We start from the raw sequence: 22,028 nt of genomic DNA on the forward strand, positions 1-22,028 counted from the left end.
TCCTAGTTTTTTAAAGTGTTTTTCTCATGAATGTTGCTGGATTTTGTTAAGGGGTTTGTCTGTATCTGTGTAATTTTTGTCCTTTATTAATATATTTCATCGATTGACTTTTATATGTTGAATCAACCTTGCATTCCTGGGTTAAATCCCACTTGCTCATGACGTATAATCCTTTTTATATGGGTCAGAATCCATCAACACTTACTAGCGTTCTGTTGAGGATTTTTGCATCTATATTTCTAAGGGATCATGGTCTGTAATTTTATTTTGATACCTTTGTTTGGTTTGTGTTTGAGAATAATACTGGCCCCATTGAATGAGTTATAGAAGAGTTTCTGAAGAATTGGTGTTAATTCTTTATTAAATGCTGCTTAGAATTTACCAACTTAGTCATCTGGCCCTGTGCTTTTCTTTGTGGGAAGATTTTTTATTATTAATTTAATCTCTTAATTTGTTATAGATCCATTGACCTTCCTGTTTCTTATTAATTTAGTTTCAGTAGTTTATATCTTTCTATAAATTTGTCCCTTTTGTCTTGGTTATCTAATTTATGGTTTCTCTTTCTGTGGTTTTGGTTACCCATGGTCAACTGTGGTCTGAAAATATTAAATGGAAAATTCCAGAAGTAAATAATCTATAAGTTTTAAATTGCACACCGTTCTGAGTCACGTGATGAAATCTTATACCATCCCACCTGAATCATCTCTTCGTTCAGCGTATTCACGCTGTATATACTTACCTGCCCGTTAGTCACTTCGTGGCCACCTCGGTTATCGGATCGGCTGCTGTGGTATCACAGTGCTCTCATTCAAGTAACCTTTATTTTACTTAATGGTCCCAAATCACAAGAGTAGTGATACTGGCAATTCAGATATGCCCAAGAGAGGCCATAAAGCTCTTCCTTTAACTGAAAATGGAAGTTCTCAATAAGAAAAGAAACAAATTTTTATGCAGAGGTTGCTAAGATCTACGGTAAGAACAAATCTTCTATTCGTGAAATTGTAAAGAAGGAAAAGAAATTTGTGTTAGTTTGGAGAGAAAGAGAGAGAGAGAAAGAGAGAGAGAGAGAGAGAGAGAGAGAGAGAGAGAGAGAGAGAGAGCACATACAAGCGAGCACACCCATATTCACAGAACTTTTATTACAGTATATTGTTACAGTTGTTCTATTTTATTATTAGTTAATGTCATTAATCTCTTTTTGTGCCCAGTTTATAAATTAAACTTTATTGTATGTATGTATAGGAAAAAACAGCATATATTGGGTTCAGTACTATCCACAGTTTCAGGCATCCTTTGGGAGCCTGGAATGTATCCCCTGTGGATAACAGGCTACTACTGTAATTTGAGTTTCTGTCTTTTTCTTGGTCGGTCTAGCTAAAGGTTTGTCAATTTTGATCTTTTCACATAACCAACTTTGGGTTTATTGTCTCATTTTTCTATTCTCTATTTTGTTTATTTTTGCTTCATTCTTTATTATTTCTTCTGCTTGCTTGAGTTTAGTTTCTTAAGTTGGAAAGTTATGCTATTGCATTCAGACCTTTCTCCTTTTTTTTTAGATAGCTATTTACAACTATAACTTTACCTCCAAGCACTGTTTTAGTTGCATCTCATAAGTTTTGGTAGGTCATGTTTTTGTTTTTATTCATTGAAAATTTTTTTTCTAGTTTTCCTTGTGATTTCTTCTTTGACCCATTGGTTATTTAGAAGTGTGTGAATTTCCCAAGTTTCCTTTTGTTCTTAATTTCTTTTTAAAAAATATCTAGATTTTAAAGTGTTATATGTATTTTATATATTTTTCAGTTATAGTTGACTTTTTGTGTTTAATTTCTAATTTCATTCCATTTTGGAGAACATACTTTGTAAGATTTTAGTCTTTTGCAATTTATTGAAACTTGTTTTATGGCTTGGAGAATGTTTCATGTGCACTTAAAAAGAATATATGTTCTGCTGTTGTTTGATGGGATGTTCTGTTGTTAGATCCAGTTGGTTGTATTGTTCAAGTCTTCTGTTTCCTTGTTGATCTAATTGTTTTCTCTATTATTGAAAGTTGGGTATTGAAGTCTTCACCTATTATGTTTGAATTGTCTGTTTCTCCTTTTAGTTTAGCCAGTTTTTGCTCCATTTGGTGGTTGTGTTTCTGGGTGCATATATGTTTATAATTGTTATGTCTTATGCATGAATTGACTGTATTATCATTATAAATTGTTCTTCTTTGTTTTTAGCACACTTTTTAATCTTGAAATCTCTTTTGCTATTAATTTACTACTACAGCTTTTTATTATTGTTTGCATAATATATCTATATCATAAAGATATACCTATATATGTTATATTTTAGATAACATAATGTGGAAACTCTGAAAACCAGATCACCTCCCCAACGTTTGTTGTTGTCACTCTTTTTGCTGCTGTTTGTGACCTTCCTGAACAACCGTATTTCCCCATGTATAAGACGCACCTTTTTTCGAAAAATTTGGGGTCTAAATAAAACCTGGGTGCATCTTTTACAATGGTTGTAGATTTTTTTACTTGCATTTCCCGCAAGTGATGAGGAGTTGCATGAATTTTAAGATGAATAAAACTTGAGTTCAATAACTTTATGTAATACATTTTTTTCAAATTTCGGGCCCCAAAATTAAGGTGCATCTTATACATGGGAGTGTCTTATACATGGGGAAATACAGTAATTCTGTAGCGTCTGTATCTTTGTTGTGTGAAGCCACTGAAGTTTCTGCTTGGCTAGCTGAGTGGTCAGCTAATGAATGGTCAGAGATTTTCTTAAATGCTGGGAACCAATAGTCTCGACCTTTACTGAGGGCCTCTGTGCAAGTGTTGGGGCATACCTTTAACACTCAGAAATGCACTTTACAACTCTGCCTTAGCGTTTACTTCCTGCCTGTGCAGAGCTTCAAGGTCAGCCAAAGGTGAGCGCTTAAGGTCTTATCTGGTCTTTCTTGGCCATGTTAACAGCCCTATGCATGTGTGTGGCTGTCTCCATCCCCAGGAATATGTCAGGCCTTTTCAAAGCCCTCTGTGACATCTTATTCTCCAACTTTTAACCTTTAACTTTTGTGGTTAGCTTCTTGTTTGCCCAACTGTTATCATCACCTCAGAGATCTGCAATGTTAAATAATTGCCTCTGGTTGTTTTTGACAAACACCACTGGGGCTATAAGGCTGTTTACACTGGGCAAGATATGAGTCTGGTCAAATTAATGTGAATGGGGGTTTTCAGGGAACTGCCAGACAGGTCAAATTACATCAATTCTGTTTTAGTGAGCTTCTAACCCTGTTCTGCTCCCTCCAGTGGCTGCTAGCCTGCTGGTTTTCACCATATTAGAAGGCTGTTGGTTTTCAAGGCTGCTGCAGAGCTGGGGAGAGGGACATGGGAATAAAGCAGTAAAAACCTTACCAGAGTTCACTGTTCTTATTGAGGTTCAGCCATTTCTCTTGAATAAATGCTCATCAGATTATTACAAGCATTTGGTTGATTTCCAGAGTTATGGAAAGGTTGATTTTGACAGTTCTGCCCATGTTATCAATGCTTACGTGGAGTGGTGGCTTTTCAGAGGTCTGTATTCTGCCAGCCCCACTGATGTAACTCTCAAGTCTCTTCACTTTTTAATGCTCAGGTTGGAGATAAAATAAAACAACTTGCAGCAGAAAGCTTTGAGAAAGAAACAAGCCTCTCGAAAGTAACAGAGAAAGGGAAAGGAAGATATAATTGGAAAATAAAAGCCATAAGCAATAATTGTATGGGCAAATTATTCTTAAGATTAGAAAATGTTGCATAGTTTGACTCTCATATCAATGCAAGTGAAAAAAAATGAAATGATCAACTTAATTGATAATAGGAAAAGCGGGAAATAAATCTTAGCTCCCATGCAGTATCCTGATCTGCATTTCACCCTTCATTTTCCCCCAAACCATTCTACTCTGTCAGGCTCTGCACCTTGCCTGTGCCTTGCTCTGCACTTTCCCATTTTCCAGAGCCCATTTTAACTGTTGTGAAGCCTTTGCCATCTCACTATGGAAGAATTAGTCATGCCCCACTCTCCTTTCTGTGGACCATTTGTTCACGCCTGTAATACAGCACTTGCCATACTGTACTCTAATTTTTCTGAATGTGACTGTCAGCCCAATGGATAATAAAGTCCTCAAGAGCAAGGGCTAAATCTTACTTGTCTTTCTATTTCTAGAAGCTAACTCAGTACTTGGTATGTAATAAATTATACAGAGTAGTTCCCCCTTCTCTGTGGAGGATATGTTCCAAGACCCCCAGTAAGATGCCTGAAACTATGGATAGTACCGAACTCTGTATATAGTATGTTTTTTCTATACATACATACATACATATCTGTGATAAGCTGTAATTTATAAATTAGTCCAGTAAGAGATTAACAATAATAACTAATAATAGAACTATTATAGCTATATACTGTAATAAAAGTTATGTGAATGTGACGTCTCTCTGATAACCAATCTGATAACCAAGATGGCTGCCAAGTAACTAGCAGGTAGTATCTACAGAATGCATTCACTGGACTGGACAAAGGGATGATTCACATGCAGGTGGGACAGAGCAGGATGGCACGAGACTTTATCATGCTACTCAGAAAAACTTACGAATTGTTTATTTTGGGAATTTTCCATTTAATATTTTTGGACCGCACATTGATCATGGGTAACTGGAATCATGGAAAGTGAAACTGTGGATAAGAGGGGACTATTGTAGGTAAATAAATGTGTATAGGATAAAAGAAGGGAGAAAAGGGGAAAAGACAAAGAAGGCTATGTTTAGGAGTTTGTAGAAATGTATTTATTTAATATAACATGTTTTTAAGCAAGTTCTGGCATTCATTCCTGTTTCTTTTTGATAGTCCTAGGAAAATGAATACTGATAAAACACAGTCCAGTGCTTTCAAAGCAGTTGCTGTGTAGTGTGAGAATTAGATAGGAAAACATCTTAAAGAATGAACTGTTAAAATTGCTATAATAAAATGTGCTACAGTTTCTGTTTCTGATAGCTCATTCCTCCTGTGCTTTCCTTCTTACAATTAAAAACATGAACATGATACAACAAACAAGCGTAGGAAGATTCTGGAAGCTGAAAAAAGAAGACGGACTGCTTGGGGCCTCGGGACTTGAGGAACAATGTGTCAGTGATTCCCCTGGATTTCCTTGTTGCTCCCCATATATCCCAGACAGGGTGCTGTAGACGTCACTGACCTGGAATGGCCAGAAGGCCTAGGAAAATAATCTCCAGGAGAAACCTTTCTCCTCTAGCCAGAAGACCAGGAAAAGGGTGGTCTAACAACAGAAAACCTTTTTTGGCAATACCCACTATACTTCAGCCAAATAGCAATGGAAAAGACACACACGCACACGCACGCACACACACACACACACACACACACACGTTTCAGTGGGGCCAAGAAAGATGTTACTACCCCACTTCCCCCCATCCTATCCCATGAAGTCAAGCAGCAGTGCTCCAGTCCCCTCCACCTGGTGGCATCTGTGGAGCCATGCAGTTACTTAATCTTCCATCCTGTCTGCCACATGCAGATGATACTCCAATTCCCCCTTTGGGAGGTGTCAGCAGATCCGAGCAGGGAGCTCATCTTCCATCCCCTGCAAAGCAGAAGCAAATTAAGTCCACAATGAAATATCAGTAAACACCTATCAGAATGGCTGAAAACTAAAAGGAAAAAGCAAAGTTAGTGAAGGGTTCCAAGCAACACCAAATGCTGGTGAGGATGCGGAGAACATGGGGCACTCACACACTGCCAGTGGGAATGGCACAGCCTCTGGAGACACTGGCAGTTTCTTAAAAAACTGAACACAACCACCATACAGCCTGGTAATTGCATTCCTGGGCATTTATCCTAGAGACACGAACACTTGTGGTTCACACAAAAACTTGTACACAAATTTTCATAGCAGCTTTATTTATAACAGCCCCAAACAGGAAACAGCCCAGATGTCATTCCATGGGTGAGTGGTTAAGCAAACGATGGTACATCCATATCATGAACCCAGCAGTAAAAAGGAATGAACTGTTCACACATGCAGCACTTGCATGAGTCTTCAGGATAATATGCCGAGTGGGGAAAGGCTAATCTGAAAGGTTACATCTATATGATTCTATTTACGTAACATTTAGAAATAGAGAATAGATTTGTAGTTGCCATGAATTGAAGGAGGCAGGGCAGGAAGGAGTTGGATATGATTATTATTAAAAGACAAGTAGAGGCATCCTTGAGATGCTGGCAGTTTTTAGTATCTTAATTAAGGTAGTTGTTAGTGAACCTACACATGTGATAGAATTGTGTAAAACTTAATACAAGTAAGAATGGGAAGTCTAAATAAGTGCATTGTATCAATGGCAATATCCTGGTTTTGATATTAGACTATAATTTTGTTAGATTTTACCATTGGAAATTGGGTAAGAGGTAAATAGCATCTCTCATTTCTTACCACTGCATGTTAATTGACAATTATCTCAAAATAAAAGGTTCAAAAACTGTTTTAAAAAGTACCAGGTGAACACAGATCAGAATGTAGTAATTAATTTTGCATGAGGAGGCTTTAAAGCCAGGTTTGAACTTGGCCTTGAAGGATGAATAGGATTTCTATAGGTTTTTGCCTTAATATTATTAAAAAGAATAAGAAAAAAGTAACTAAACAGTTACTAATATCCTCTGAGAAGACTTTTCAGTAGAGGAACATGCTTGTATGGCCCTTGAACTGTGTCAGTAACCTTAGGCCAGGGTGAAATTCAGGAAAATCTGACATTGTGAGTTAGAGGACAAAATTAGGCTAGGATGGGGAAAGAGGAGTAAAATTTGAACATGAAGCGCCTAGGATACTAAAAGGAGAAGTCCAAGAGGTCTAGCACTCGGGCCAGACATTTGGGCCTCGTCTGTCTGTTTAGATGCGCATGCATCGTAGTCAGACCACCAATGGGAGCAAATATACCTGGAAGTGTATTTTCGGGCATGCAGCCGGAAAAGGGGAGCGGACCGTGATGGACTCTCATACAGCTCCAACGTTTACAGGGAGGAAGCCTCTTAGGAAACGTGGGGTTGGGGCGCAGAGAGGAGGCTATTAGACGAGTTCAGGAAAAGGTGAGCTTCCCTGTGCTCTGCTGGAGTGAGGTCAGCAGGGACAGAAGTCGCTGCATTTAGCCGTCAAGTTCTTTCTTTCTCTCTCGGACACCGGTTGTTTCAGTGGAGTGAAGGGAGCCAGAGCCGACTGGAGTCAGCTGGGGAGTGGAAGGGAGGTGAAAGGTGGGGCACTGAGTACAAACGTCTCTTGAAGGAGCTTTCGGCTGGCGGAGGTGAGAGGGAACTTGTCAGAAGCCGGTCCTGAGATGTGTTGGAGAATGCAGAGGACCTGGGCTCGCTGGCAGCAGCGGAAGGAGCCGAGCGGGGACACCACAGTTTTGGACCCCTCTTCGGAAATTGCCTTCAGAGCCTAAGGCACATTTTCAACAATGGCAAATCTTCATCTTTTCAGAGTGGCTGTGATTTTTTGAAACAGCCGAGTCCATTTAGAGCCAAGAGTGGTAAATCAGGTGGTGATCAAGCTGGATAATACAACTTCAAAAAAAAATAAAGTATAATTATAAAGTAGTAAAACTGATTTTCTTGTGAAGCTCATGAATTGGCTTAGAAAGTAGTTCTTAAAGAATTCCAAAAGCCTTTTGAGCAGTTGTGGCATTATGTGAGTAAGTGTATGGAGTTTCTTTGTAACTTTTGGGAGGGGGGACAGGGACACTGATGTGCACAGAAGTTCTGTCACGTGTGTGAAGAAATTGGTCTTGTTGTTTTATATTTACTCTTAATGCACAAGTGTCAAGTTGCCCTATAACCTTTTTGCCTGAGAGGTGACTTAGTGGAATTATACCAAAGTTTGTATATGGGAGAATCAAGAGTTTCAAATTGTGATTGTTTAAACAGTTCTCCTGTGGTCTTACAGATGTAATTAGAATTCCTAGGATAGGAGTGTTCCCACAAGCATAATAATACTTTAAATGTGTGTTCAATTATCCTTTTCTATAGTCATATTTAATCGTTTCTTTTTGAAATAATATTACTTTGAAAATATTAAATCACTAGCATAATCTCGACTGTCTTTCAGACCTGGGACAGCGCAAGGCACGTAGTAGGCTCACTGAGTGCCCCTTTCCTGCCTTCTCTGCCGTGGGGCTTGACACACACCAGATGACACACCAAAAGAAAGATCAGTGCCCTAGTAGTAGACCATCCCCTTTTAATGTTCAGCCCAAATAGCCAGGATAAGGATAGCTTTGTTGTTAATGTGACAAATACACACCTACCAAATTGACATGTCATTCATCGAATGCTTCTTTTATACCTTTTTATATGGGTTGTCTCATTTAATTATTGTATACTTATGTAATACCTTATTTAACCATTAAAACAGCCCTGTGAAATAATTATTCCTATTTTACAGATGAGGAAACCGTGACTCAGACAAGTGTAGTCACTCGCCCCAGGTCTTATGGCTGAGAAGGGTAGAGCTGGGACTTGAATTCAGGTCTGCAGTCAGGAAGCTCTTACTGACCATCCTCGTGTTGTCCCCATCTTCTTAAACCCACACCCTTGATAGACATTTTTAAAAATCAATCAAAAACACCTCACACTTCCCCTCCCCCATATTGAGAAAAAATGGTTAGCTGCCTTCAAATCCCTACTGGCCAAAAAATGGTATAGCATTGTATTTTGAGTAATTTGAATTTACCAAGCTAATCTTTTTTTAAGTCGATTTTTTTTTCCGAAATAGAAACCTGATATTGATATTCTGCCATGCCCTCCTGGGCCTCCCCACCCCTCAGACACTCACTGTGCCCCCAGGAGTGGGCGGTGTGGAAGCATTGACTGTAACATCCTGTCATGGCTTGTTAACGAGAAAGCACAGAGAAAGCCACGACAAGTTAGCCATTCTAGGAAATTTTCCACAGCTGTTGCATTAATTAAGACTTTTTTGGTCCCAAATAACAGAAACCACTAGAGCTCGCTTAAGCAGAAAGGGGAATTTAAGGATCCTGTGGTGACTCCCAGAACAAGGGCAGGGAACCAAGGACTCGAGTGAGGCAGGAAACCCGGAGAGCCTTCTTTCTTGCTCTCTGCCTCTCCTGCCCTCTCCCCGCTGACTCCTTCCTCCGTTCACTCAGGCTAGCCTCTCGCGCCTCCCTCTCCTCTTCCGTGGGCTGGTGGCTCCCTGGCCGCTGCCACAGCCCCCAGAGGAGCCTGAGTTCTCCCTGCTTTTCTCCCCTCACACACCTCTCTCCTTATCTCCCTCACCCTTTCTCCACCCCAATTCCAAATTCTAGGGCGAGGGTCCATTTGTCCTGGTTCGGGAGAGGGAACGTCAGGACGGTTAATGGTATACCACAGCTGTGCTCACTGATTATTTTTCTATCCCAGGACTTCGAACATTTTAAATGACCCTGGTATCACAGGGCTGAAATGTAAGAACATGGGTTTTACAGACAAGTTTGGCTTGAATCATCACTCCCTCTTGCCACTTAGTAGGGTATCTATTCTTGGGCAAGTTATGTAACTCCTCTGAGCCTCACTACCTTTACAAGTTAAAGAGGGATATACAGATACTATCTCATGAGGTTGTGGCAGGGATGAATGTAGTAAGATGTATAATGCTTAGCGCAGGATCTAGCATTCATTATATTTGATAAAATATTGCCCCTTTCTTTCTAACGATCATGAAGGCACATTGCCTACCAAAGAGATGTTTAAGTCCTATGTAGAGTAAAACTTTCAGACTACCTTCTGCCCTCAAATTCTGTTTCCTCTTACTCCGTTTTTTGTTTGTTTGCTTGTTTGTTTGTTTTGTTTCATTTTTGGTCCCGTTTTCACTCACCCTGAGTATCAGTATACTCATAACCAAAAGGACTTTGGTTCTAAACCTAGAATATTCTCTTGGGCCATGTTCTCAGGCCATGGCTGGAAGTCCCACGACATCACCTGAAATGAATTCTCTCACACATACGTTGGTTCTTCTGATAAAGGGACTGGTAGGTGCAAACCATTCATGGCTCCACCATAGCCCCAGCCTTTTTCCAGTGGTTGGAGTTGAAGGAGTCCAATTAAAGATTCAATTCAGTGAATATTTATTATCTCTACTATTGTATTTGCAAGACCTGGAAATAGATATAGTCGGAATTGAAAAATACACAATTGAAACAGTTCTTTCCTTCGAAGAGAATAGAGTCTAGAAGAAAAGATGAGGAGTCTACACAAATCAGTAATCAGGATGTTTAGCAGAACGGGCTTGCTAAAGTCCTATGTTCATGAGGGTGAGTAACCTAAGATAAGAAAAGTAGTTTGAAGCCAGATCATGGAAGGTATTGAAAGCCAAGCTGAGGACTGTAGTGTCAAGATAGCTAGAAGCTAGTGAAGGTTTTTGAGAAAGGAGCATAATCTAATGCTGTGTTTTAGGAACTTCATCCTGGCCGCCAAATGCTAAAGGATCTGGAAGGCAGGAGGGGAGAGGAGACAGTCCAGTTGGGGAGAGCGGCTTCAGTAGGAAAGAGGGCAGGCTTATGGCCTCAGGACCAGTCCAAGGCGTGGTTAGGAGTGGGTAGAGGGGACTGGGCTGAGAGAGAGAGGGAGTATGCGGGGACACTTGAATCCTGGAAAGCAGGGTGCAGACTGTGGACCCGGTCATCTGGGGTCACATGGGGCTCCTCTCCTGAGAATGGGATGGGAAGTGGACAAGTAGTCTGTGTTTCACTCCATTCTGCAGCTAAGGGGGCACTTACAGTAACTCGGGGTGCTGCTGTTACAGCTTGACTTGCCCTGCACACCTCAAATGGAGACTTTCTGGGGTGTTTTTTTATTTGTGTTTATGTTTTCGAGAAAAGAAACCTAGATGAAATTAATTCAGTGCCTTCTTTGGAAACCCTCTAGAGCAAACAGTAATTATAAACACGTTTTCGTCTCAAAATCTATTTAATATTTAAACCGGCCAGGAAGTTATTAACAGCCTGCTTGTTTTGTTTGTTTTGTTTTGTTTTGTTTTCAACTATAGAATCAGCTCTGTGAACAATGAAACAGAATTTTGGCCCAAAGTGAATATTTAAAAGACATACAACACTAGATTTGACTTTCCCCATTATAGAGAAGAAAGAATTCACACTTCTTTTCTGTTAAAAGTTAGAAAGTTCTACTCATGTTGGCCAAAATAATAATAGAGTCCCCGATCATCCTGAAATTTAATGGAAATTTACTTTGGCATTTTTGTTGATATATTCAAGTTGTTATTATTTTAAATTTAATTAAAATGCTTGTATGTATCTCTTACAAGCCTCTCACCTCACTAAACTGGGACTCCAGTAACCATTCTCAGTATTTTACAGAATTGTGCAAGGTCTGTTATGGCCCATTCACAATGCTTTAATCATCCTTTTAATAAAAAACAGTCATTTGAGAATACATTTTTCAGGCAGTTCCTCTGCCTCCCAGGGGGAATATTTTGAGGCCTCAGAGTGACCATAGGATTAAAAGCCTTGACTGGGAGCCCTGGAATTCTTGAAGAGCTAGGCTTTTGAAAGATTCATTGTTATGGAATCTCCCTTTTGAAAGAGACCACTTTATCTTGCTCCTAACCATCTATAGGACAAACATAGCACTTTCTGAAAAGAAGTGCTGGGTAATGGAGAACAAATGTGTGTAGGTAATCCAGCACGGGTAGTGTGTAATTTGAAGAATGATAGTTCCGTTTTCATGGTTGCCATAACAATCATACAGTTGTGCAAAAAATGTGTATAGCTTTTATAGAAGGGAGCTGGCACCACTGTAATGATTCTTCTCATATCGGAACAACTGTTTTCAGATCTGAAAAATAGGGGTGGCTTAACCCCTCCCCAGTTAGCTCAGCATGTTCCCTGAGAAGGCTCTTTGGAACTCCAGAGCTGTGGAAATGCATTCACTACTTACATTTGCATTTTAGCCTGATAAATGGATTGAGAATTAAGGATGATGATCCTTTCAACAGCAGGTTCTGAATTCCTAGCTTGGGAATTCAAAGGATGAGGGAAAAAAATACTGTTCCTCAAATAGAAATCTAGGAGAGATGTCTAGACATAGTTAATTCCTTGACTTTGTGACTATTCTTAATCCTGCCCACTAGAATTTCAATCCATCAAATACTGGCCTTTACCCACAGTGTTTAAGTCTCTGATAAAGTCATATTAAAATTTGGTTAAATTTCTGTTTTATTTTTGCATATTAACTGTGTCTCTTCTGGAAATTGCTAAGCAAATTTAAAAGTGTAGTATAAGTAAAATGTATTATCCGTACATATTCCTTTTTTTTGGCTACTTTTTTCTATTTTTGTGTATCCTTTCCAAAAGGAAGTACTTGGGACTTGACTTTCTCTGACAAACTAAGGAATATCCACTTTGAATAAACTTGAACCTGAATAAATCCTGAAGGTAGATTTTCAGGTTGAGGGTAAAAAGTTGTCAGGTTTGGTTTTGGTACCTAAAAATGAAGTCCTTGTCAACTTAGTCAACCATAGAAAAACTTTTTCTGAAAGAAATTTTGGATAATTATTATTTCAGCCAAAATGTTTCTGGAGTACTTAAATCTTAAGATAAAATATGGAACTACTAATGGTAACGAGAAAAGATGTCGGTTCCATTGAAATAGAACTTCTCAGTCGAATTCTCTTAACACCTCCTCTTCTGAATTCCTGTCCCATTTAATCAGAACTCTGCATTTCTGTGAAGCTCAGCGCATGACATAACCTCTCTGAGCTTCAGTTTCCCCATTCACAAAATGAGAGTAAAAAATAATACCATTATTATATATAATTTTATTTTCTCAAGAGGTGATTTCTAGGAGATAAAGGGAAAAAAATGTTTTTAATGAGAGCAAGGTTTCCCATATATTGAAGACCTCTAATATATTTATACTTTGTGAAGATTTTGTACATTGTATAGGACTTTTTATGCTTAAACTCTTTAACACTCCATATCTAGGGGCTTAGATATTTGATCCGTCCGTGGGAGCAATTCCTGGAAGTTTACCACTACTTCGTTTTGTCCAATTAATAACTAAAAGTTAATTTATATCTATCAGTATTCTCAGAGCCTATTTCAAAGTCACCCCAATCTGATCTATTAAATCGGAATTATCAGAAAATCCTGCTGCCAGAGGTAAAAGAAGAAAGAGGGCTGTTCCAGAGAGCTTTGGATAGAAAGACTTTCTGGACCCGGTGGGACTCGGCGGCTCTCACGGCATCCTTAGCCACACAGAGCCGCATTCTGAACACCTACAGGCTAGATTTAGAAATTCTTGGACAGGAAGTAAGAGTGCAGAGGCCAAGCCACCTCTGCTCCACAGACTCTCTTGGTTGGGCTGTGCCCAGTAGCGCAGTACCTTCAGGTCAGCTAACTTGGCGGAGTCTGGGCCTTGGTCCTAGCTCACCTTTGTGCCCACGCCTCTCTTCCCCCGTAGGGCCATGGCTCGCTTTCTCACGCTCTTTAAGTCATCTTCACATGTCATCATCATCTCATTGAGGCCTGCCCCGACTATCCTATTTATAATTGTAATCAGTTCTTCTAACCCTCCTTGCTCTGTTCTACTGTTTTTTTCTTTTTTCTTTTTCTTCCACAGTACTTCAATACTGATTATTTTCTATCTCCTCTCCCACTAGAATGTGAGTGGATAGAAATCGTTGTCCTCAAATGTATCCCAGACACCTAGAGCAGTGGGTGCCCAGTAAATACTGAATGAAGGATCGCTGGTCTTCTTCCCCCGACCTCTGATACCTTCTTCCTGCTGATGTCCCAGTGGTCCCTACAACTTCGATTTGATATGGACATAAAATAAGTGAAAATTTATGAAAAGAGCTACAATTACACACAGTTATAAACCATTTAGAACAAGAAAGGGATGGGCCTATTTTTGGGGAAAAGTCATGTTTGAAGGGCAGCATGGTGAAAGAGGAGCCAACTAATTCTTTGTGGCTACAAAGGGCTGAATTATGAAATTTCTCAGAATTGGATTTCACTTCAGAATATGAAGATACTTCCTCGTAGTCAGAGCTCTCTAAAACTGAATGGCCTGCCTAATGAGGCTGTGAACTCTATCACCCCCCTGTCCCAGGTATTTAAGAGGTAGCCTGATCAGCATGATGGATTCTGGTTTGGAGGCATTTGAGGGATAAGATTTGAACTAGGGCAACCTCTAAGGAACTCCCAACTCTGACAATTTTCTGATTCCGGTCCCTGATCTGATATGGAGTAATCCCCAGGATTGATTGTTACATGAAAAAGCAAGTTGTACAAGAGAATTTATAGTATTCAACTGTTTGTGTAAGAAAGAAGAGAAAATAAGAAAAGACATATATATAAAAGAAAAGCAAGAGAAAGGATAAACCAAAAAAGGATAAAAATAGTTATCTATAGGAGATGGGTAGGAACCAGGTAGAAGGATAGAGATGAGAATAAGACTTCTCTGAGTGCACTTTAACTTTGAACCATTTAAATGTTTTAAATATTCAACAATAAAATTAAATCAAATATCTAAAAGGAGGTAAAAACAAAATCTCTAAAATTGACATAAAACAAAAACAAATGGTCCTAATGTTTATCAAATGTATTAGCATCACCACATACAGAAAAAATAATTCAAGTAACTTTTGGGCACTGTACATTTGACCCTTAGTGACTCTATTCTAAGGATAAAACTCCAAAGAAGTCTTAAACTAATAAGTTCTTTGTTGCTAGTGTATTGGGATAATTCTGAAACTATTTTGAATATTCAGGCTATTGGGAGCTGAGGTTGTCACTGGGAGTATGAAGATGTAAATCTGAATGGAAGATGATGAGGAAGGATTAGATTTCAGTTGGAGGTATCAGTATGAACTCATGATTTTTAAACAGTGTGTTGGGCTGAGCCACATGAAATTGCCACTTTTAGTCAAACAATAGCACAAGTAGTCAAATATTAGCAATTTCATGTGATTTAATCCAGCATTTCCTAATTCTACCCACTAAAAGGTATTGTGCTTCTGCAGAAGAATGCCCTTATTCTTAGAAAATGCATGATAAGGTATGGAGGGATAAAGTATCATGAGCACTGCAACAGAATTTTAAATAGTTCAGATGGAAAAAAAAAAGCTACATGAAGAGAAGGACAGTGGGAGAAGAAAGATAAAGTAAATACGGCAAAGTGTTGATATTTGATAAATCTTGATGAGAAGTATATGGATATTCATTTTACTATTGTTTCAACTTTCTTGAAAGTTTTGACATTTTTCAAAATGAAAATTGAGGGGAAGAAAGTTTATTTTAGCATGTTCTCTGAGTTTAAACCATGGCTTTCCCGGCTCGTGCCATAGTCTTTGACTCCCACAGTCCCAGGCAGTCTTGTCCTGTGGCCTCTGCTCCAGTGGCATTTTTTTGAAGGATAAAGAGAGAGGTTCAGTAAGTGACTGAGTAAATGAGTGTTAGTAGGGGAGGTCATTTCAGTGCGTTCTGATTCAGTCTTCTCACTCACCTTTAGAAAGTAACCACTTGGTCTAGAAATGTGCTAAAGCTTGAGGTAGACCTTCTGTGGTCCCTAGATGAAAACCCCCTGGCCAGGTGGAAAGAACCTGCCCAGAGCATCGCACCTTTCCTGTGTGCTCACTCCACGGCGTCATGTATGTCACCTCATCACTGCGAGGGGAGACAGATGGACCAAGGTCTCTTTCTGCTTTAAACAGATTTAAGTCTCTTCTGTTCTGAAAAATCTGTGATTTGTGTCAGACTTGTTAGCATCTGCTATGGCAGTAGAACTGAGTGTTAACATATCCATAGCTGCCATTGGAAGAAATAAAAGGCCCAGCCCCATTGCACCAAAGGGGAAGACCTAGGTTTGAATGACGATCCCTCTTCCCGAAAGAGGAGAGGCTGGCCCAGCCCTGAGGAAGGTGATGAATTCAGCATCTGACTTGCCTGGACCGTGCAGCCCCCACCTGGCCAGGCTGTGCACATGGCGCCCCTTAGGGACACATTACCCTGGATGGAGGGCGCCAGCAACTAAGCTGTTTTTCCTGTTACAGTTTACATAAAATTTTCTGGTTTCTTTATAAACTCTGATACCATCTAATAAAGTATTTGAGTAAAAAGTTTTATTCTTGATCCTCTTAAGGTTATTTCTTAAATTTTTCCATTCCTTTTCACCCATCCACCATCATTGACCCAGATCCTCTCGCTAGAATTGCCTGCTAGCGAGGAGACAAACCCAGAGGCACGGACAGAGAAGGTCTCTATAAATTTTGTTAGTCTAGAAATGGTCCCTGAACCGCAGTGTGTAAAACACTGTTTTATGAGAAAAGAAGATGGGATGAAGACAGAAAAGGACACCCTTGGAAACAGTAACACTGTGGTGTACCACAGGTTTGGACGCCAAGAGGTCATGAGTTCTAATCCTAAATGTATTTCGCAAAGCACAGTGGCAAAGTTGAATGGAAAAGTGCTCAAGAGAGCCCTTTGGTCATTTTTTCATTCACTTCTCCATCAACTAGTCATGACACGTGTGCCTTCAGTGTGCTGGAAGAGGCATGGAGACAGCCAGACCTGGAAGAACTCCCAGCTTTGTCACTGCGATCAGACATTCCAGAAGTAACCACCAGAATGCTGGAGCCATGGCCAGTGCCACTGGAGAGAGACAGGTCGCAGGTGTGGGCCGGGCAGTCAGGGAGAGGCCGCTTCCACCCTGTGGAGCCGCAAAGATTCCTTAGAAAAAAGATGGCGTTGCCACTAGGTAGATCTTAGATACTGGAGGCGGGTGGGGAAATGTCCCAGTGTCAGGAACAGCAGAAACGATGTCTCAGGGACCAGAGAGGGTAGAGAGAAGGTAGGCACATAGAGCATGCTGGGAGTGTGCATCGAACTGGAAGAATGGAAGTTGGGCCCTGTCTGAAAGGCTTTGAGTTCTGAGCTGAATTTCTGTTTTACTCAATAAGCAGTTGATGATTTTTGCCCAGATGCATGCTTTAAAATGATTAATCTGGCAACACTGTGACCTTGGGGAAAGCAATTTCTGTGATGTGGTAGAGGCCATCGCCAAAATCCAGTGAGGTGAATAGTGACAGAGTGGTGAGTAAAAGTTGCTGTGGAGACTAGATAGCTGTAAGGAGGTGGAGATTTTGGTACCTGGAGGTAGAGGATGCAAGGTCAAAGGAAGAGTGGGTGAGTGACAGAGGAACAGAAATTCTTTCTATGCTTGTGTTGTTTCCTGGGATTCTTGGCCCGGTCTTAAGGGATTATAGAAGCCTTGTAATTACTTTTCATGTGTTCTTTTCCCGGATCAATGGCTTTGAGTAAAACAGTCTTAGAAGTCTTCTGTCACTTTAAAAAGTTCTACTAATTCCTTCCTTCAGTCACGTGCCTGCAGAAGTTTTGGTTACATAACGTTGCTCTGAATTGGAATTCTGCAGCCTCATGAACTGGAGCCTCATTCTTTCCCTCCCCACCTGGCACTTTATTTTCTGTGGGTCAGGGTTAGCTTCTTTCTAACCATTGTTGCGGAACTCTTTAAATATTTGGTCTCACAGGTTCTAAAAGCTGGCAGGCCAGCCTGCTCCCTGCAGGTTGTGAGACCAAAGCCTTCCAGAATAGGAGCCAGTAAAATCCCAAGCATGTTAACAGAGTGTAACAGCTGCATGGTGCACCGCCCCTGTGGGGCCAGGCTCCCCAGCGCTGTGGCCCCAAACCAGAAGGAGCCCTCCTGCACCACATCGAGGCCGATTCGTAACCGTGGCGATGACAGCAGATTAAATCACTGGCTCTCAGCACTGAGGACTGGGGTTTGTCAGGGTCACTCACTGTTCCCTTGCCTCTCCCAGTTTTCCATCGTGAGAGAGCACGTTGGAGTCCACTGCCGCAGTACAAATACTTGTTGGGAGCTCTGCGAACTTGACTCTGTCTAGAAGTTAGTTCTCTTAGTAGCCCAAACCAAATGCCTCTTTCTCTTACTGCATCTCCTCAACAAACATACATATGCATTTATTTATACCCTGCTTTTTTAAAAATGCGATTTGTGGCAGCTTGCAGATATACATATAATGCAGTGGATTTTTTTTTTTAATTAGGATATGGGGTAAAAGGAATACATGCGTAGAAAAATTAGGCACAGTCAGGATAAAGGTTAGTTCACAAAGTTCAAACTACCAATAAGATCCTTTAGAGACATCACAGATGTTTTTTCTGTGTTTCCTAGCAGCCAAAGCAAAGAGGGAAATCCAAAGGGATAAAATTCACATGTCTGTAAGATGCAAACAAACCATCAGAAAAGTGAGTCCTTGTACTGCATAAACTTCCCCTGTGAAAGGGGCACTGAGTGATGAAGTGGCAAGGCCCTCATCAGCTTGAGTAGCATGGCCACTTGGTGGACTGCTGGCAGTGTCCCTTGGGGTGGGCTTGGTGGCGAGGCCCCATGTGGGATGAGGACTCCACTGGAGGCCCGTGCAGGCAGTTCCTCTGAAGTTCATCACTTCTGAGAGGGTGCTCTCCTGAGGAACCTTGTACCTGGGAGATGCCCTGCCCCAAAAAGTGCCATAGTCATGTGAATCCGGCAAGAACTGTTTGATATCAGCATATTGAAAGCCCTAAGTCCTACAATTAAGGAATTGGCCCAGCATTTCCCAAACTGATTTAATCACAAGACCTTTTTAAAAAATTAGAACACTTTCTTGGCACATTGGGAAGCATTGATGTAAAACAGGGGTCGGCAAGCTTTCTGCTAAGGGCCAGATGGTTTAAGCACAGTCTCTGTCACAACTACTCAACTCTGCCGTGGTATCAAAAAAGCATGGCTGTGTTTCAATAAAGCTTCATTTGTGGGTACTGAAATTGGAATTTCATATAATCTTCACATGTCGTGAAATAATGTTCTTTCGATTTTTTTTCAGCCATTTAAAAATGCAAAAACCATTCTTAGCTTGTGGACCATTCAAAACAGGTGGCAGGCTCGATTTGGCCTGTGAGTGTAGTTTGCCGACCCCTGATCAAGAATTATGTTTGGATGGTATGTCTTTCCAGCAGAAAACTGTTCCTCAGAGTTGTTTTAATTTAGACTTGTATGTTTCTGGTTTAAGAGCAGATTTTCTAAAAAGTAGAAAAGAATTGGTTTGAGTGCTTGCAGGTTAGTCTAAGATTTTTCTCAAACAATTTCTGGATCCCCTCAAAGAAGACATTGACAAACTAACAATTGAAACCTCATAGTTTTACTCTTTTATATATGGCTGAATTAGTTGAGGCTGGAAATGTTTTAGTGGGCATTATGATTCATTCATAAAAGTGAAAGTTTCAAATCACCCAGAGACATTTAATTTTAAGAAAACATAGCTTCCTAATCAACTCTCCCAAGTAAACCGGTAAACTGGCCTCCACCAAGTGAGGAGAGTTCTTTTTGATTTTGACTACAGGGACGTTCTTTCATCTTCTTATGATGTCATTATGATGGAAAAATATTCCCATCTCCAAGTCTGACATTTTAGTTTCAGTTCAACAAGTATTTATTGAGCACTCAGTAAATATAAAGCATTTTGCCAGCTTGTATGGGGGATACAAAAAGAAGCAAGAAGCAGACAGTTCCTTCTTGACCTTGTGAATCAAGTTCAAGATCCTCACCAATTTAGAGCCCGTTTCTGTGGTGTCTGGATTAATTTCACCTCCCTGTCTCTTCCTGTCAGCATGCGTGCATTCATTCATTCATTCATTCAGCAAACACTGGTGAGTTGCAGCCTGTGTTCGTAGCACTGGAACACAGCCTTGGCGGAGCTTGCTTTCCAGGGGACATCGATCAGTGTCTCTCTTTTCTCTGGCATTCTTACATAATTACAACCTCTTTTATGTAGTGGAACAGAAATTATTTCTTTATATCCTGAAACCTCAACATTTATGTTCCCCACACTGTGTGCGCCTCTTCTGGAAACATTTACTGAGAAGAGCAGATCTCCTGATGAACCACTCTTTCTGGACTGCACTCCAGGTGCCCTTGGTCCCTCCACCTGAGTGGTACCCACCTTTCCCCGCCCTCTTTTCTTAGTGTACCAGTGGGTACATATCTTACCAGGTTCATGATTTTTAAAGCTATTGACTATATTGAGCAATGCGAGCTACAAGATCGCTGAACATCCTTATAAGCATTATCGTGGATCTAACTGACAATTATTTTTGATCGAAGGAGCGTCTCTACAATGCTGATTTTTCCCATTTATTAAAGTAATATTAACTGTAGTGAAAATTTTGAAAGGAAAAACGTATAAAGGAAAAAAGTACTCCATAGTTCTAGTACCTATTGATCCACTCTATTAATAAGCACATTTTTACTACTTTCCTTGATTCAAAACTCACATTTAAAATTTTTTAATTTTAAATTAATAAACAGTAAAATTTACCTTTGTTGTACAGTTCTATGAATTTTAAGACATGTATAGACTCGTGTAACCACCACCACAGTCACATGCAGGAAAGGTCCGTTCCCCAGGATGAGCACCCCTGTATGATCACAGCATCCCTCCTCCCCAGCCCCTGGCAGCCACTGGTCTGCTCTTGTTCGTACCCACAGTAACTTGGATGAATCTCAGAGGGAGTGTGCTGAGTTCAAGGAGCCACTTTCCCAAGCGTCTGTAAGGTATGATGCCATTATTAGGACATTCTCAGAAAGATAAAATTACATGACAAATTTGTCCTTTTTGTTGCTGAGTCGTATTCCATTGTGTAGATGTACCATAATTTGGTTATTCATTTATCCATTTACCATTTAAGAGTCTTTTGGGTTTTTTTTTTAATTATCATTTTTTATTGTAAAATACATATTTTTTAGAATTAGTTTCAGCTGTACAACACAGTGCAATAGTTATACTTTTAACCCCTTGAGGTGACAGCCCCCCTCACCCAACCCCGCTGCCCCACTCCCCCCCAATATCATACATATCTATTATAATTCCCTTGACTCCACTACCACATTATACTCCACGTCCCATATATATATATTCACTTATAGTTGACATATAATATTATACATCAGCTTCAGTGTACAGTGCAGTGATCAAGTAAAGAAAGTGAACAGTAAGAGGACAGATGAAGGCCCGTAGGGCTTTGCAGGCAATGCCCAGAGCGGCGTGGCAGCCTCTGAGGGCTTTGGGGAAGTTTGGAGCAGGGAAGCGACACAAGGAAAGAAGGCTTTAAGAACAAAGCCTAATTGTGGGGGGTACCAGGCTATCCACCATCATCAGTGGCGACGAGTCCAAAGCAGACAGGGGAATGGCAGCAATGGTACCAGAGGAAATGGAGGAAGAACTTGGGCAGAGTTCATTGGAAGCAGGGAGCACTGATTAGAGAGCTTGCGTGTGGGGGAGGGGGGTGGTTACTGCTGAACACCCCACTCTCCAGGCCAGCGCCTGGGAGGAAAGGGCAGAGGGTACAGAGAATTGAGGCCAAACTCTGCCCAAATCTTCAGGTATTTACATGGTAGGAATGGCTGAGCTGGGTGAGGCATGTTAGTTGAGAAATTCTAAAGCAAAATGAGAATATCCTGGGGCTTCACAAAGTAAGAGTGAGGTGTGCATAGGGGTAGTGTTTGAGGATGAGTGGACATAGGGTGTACCTGATGATATGAGCTCGGGTGAGGAGCACAGTTCTTCCCGGAAACAAACTGCGATGAGGATCATTTCTAAGTAGAACTGTATTGCGACTAACTGCATGGCCTAAAGCTTTTTGCAAAACTTATTCTTGGGCCCCCTTCCCCCCCCCCCGTGTCCTAACAAATTAGGTGATTTATTTTTTGACACTCCCCTTTTTTGTGAGATATGAAGAGCCGTAAATCATCCTGTCATAGACCCTTCAAGGACAGGTTCCCATAAGCTACCGAGGAAAAGGGAAGCAGAAGTAAGAACTGTCCACTGGAGACGAATTTACCGAAGCGGCTTGCGCCTCTCGTCGGGCAACCCTCCAGGGAAGCCTGGTTCAGCGACGCTG

The 22,028-nt window shown here is 40.6% G+C and overlaps 1 protein-coding gene across 7 annotated transcripts in view; it reads left to right on the plus strand.

The window, feature by feature from the left end:
* The window catches only part of DIS3L2 (DIS3 like 3'-5' exoribonuclease 2), a 327,384-nt gene that overhangs the window by 174,429 nt on the left and 130,927 nt on the right, over positions 1-22,028 (plus strand). The gene's annotated exons all lie outside the window — the stretch shown is intronic.

The sequence above is a fragment of the Hipposideros armiger genome, unplaced genomic scaffold, assembly GCF_001890085.2.
Source record: "Hipposideros armiger isolate ML-2016 unplaced genomic scaffold, ASM189008v1 scaffold_17, whole genome shotgun sequence".
NCBI classification, from domain to species: domain Eukaryota; kingdom Metazoa; phylum Chordata; class Mammalia; order Chiroptera; family Hipposideridae; genus Hipposideros; species Hipposideros armiger.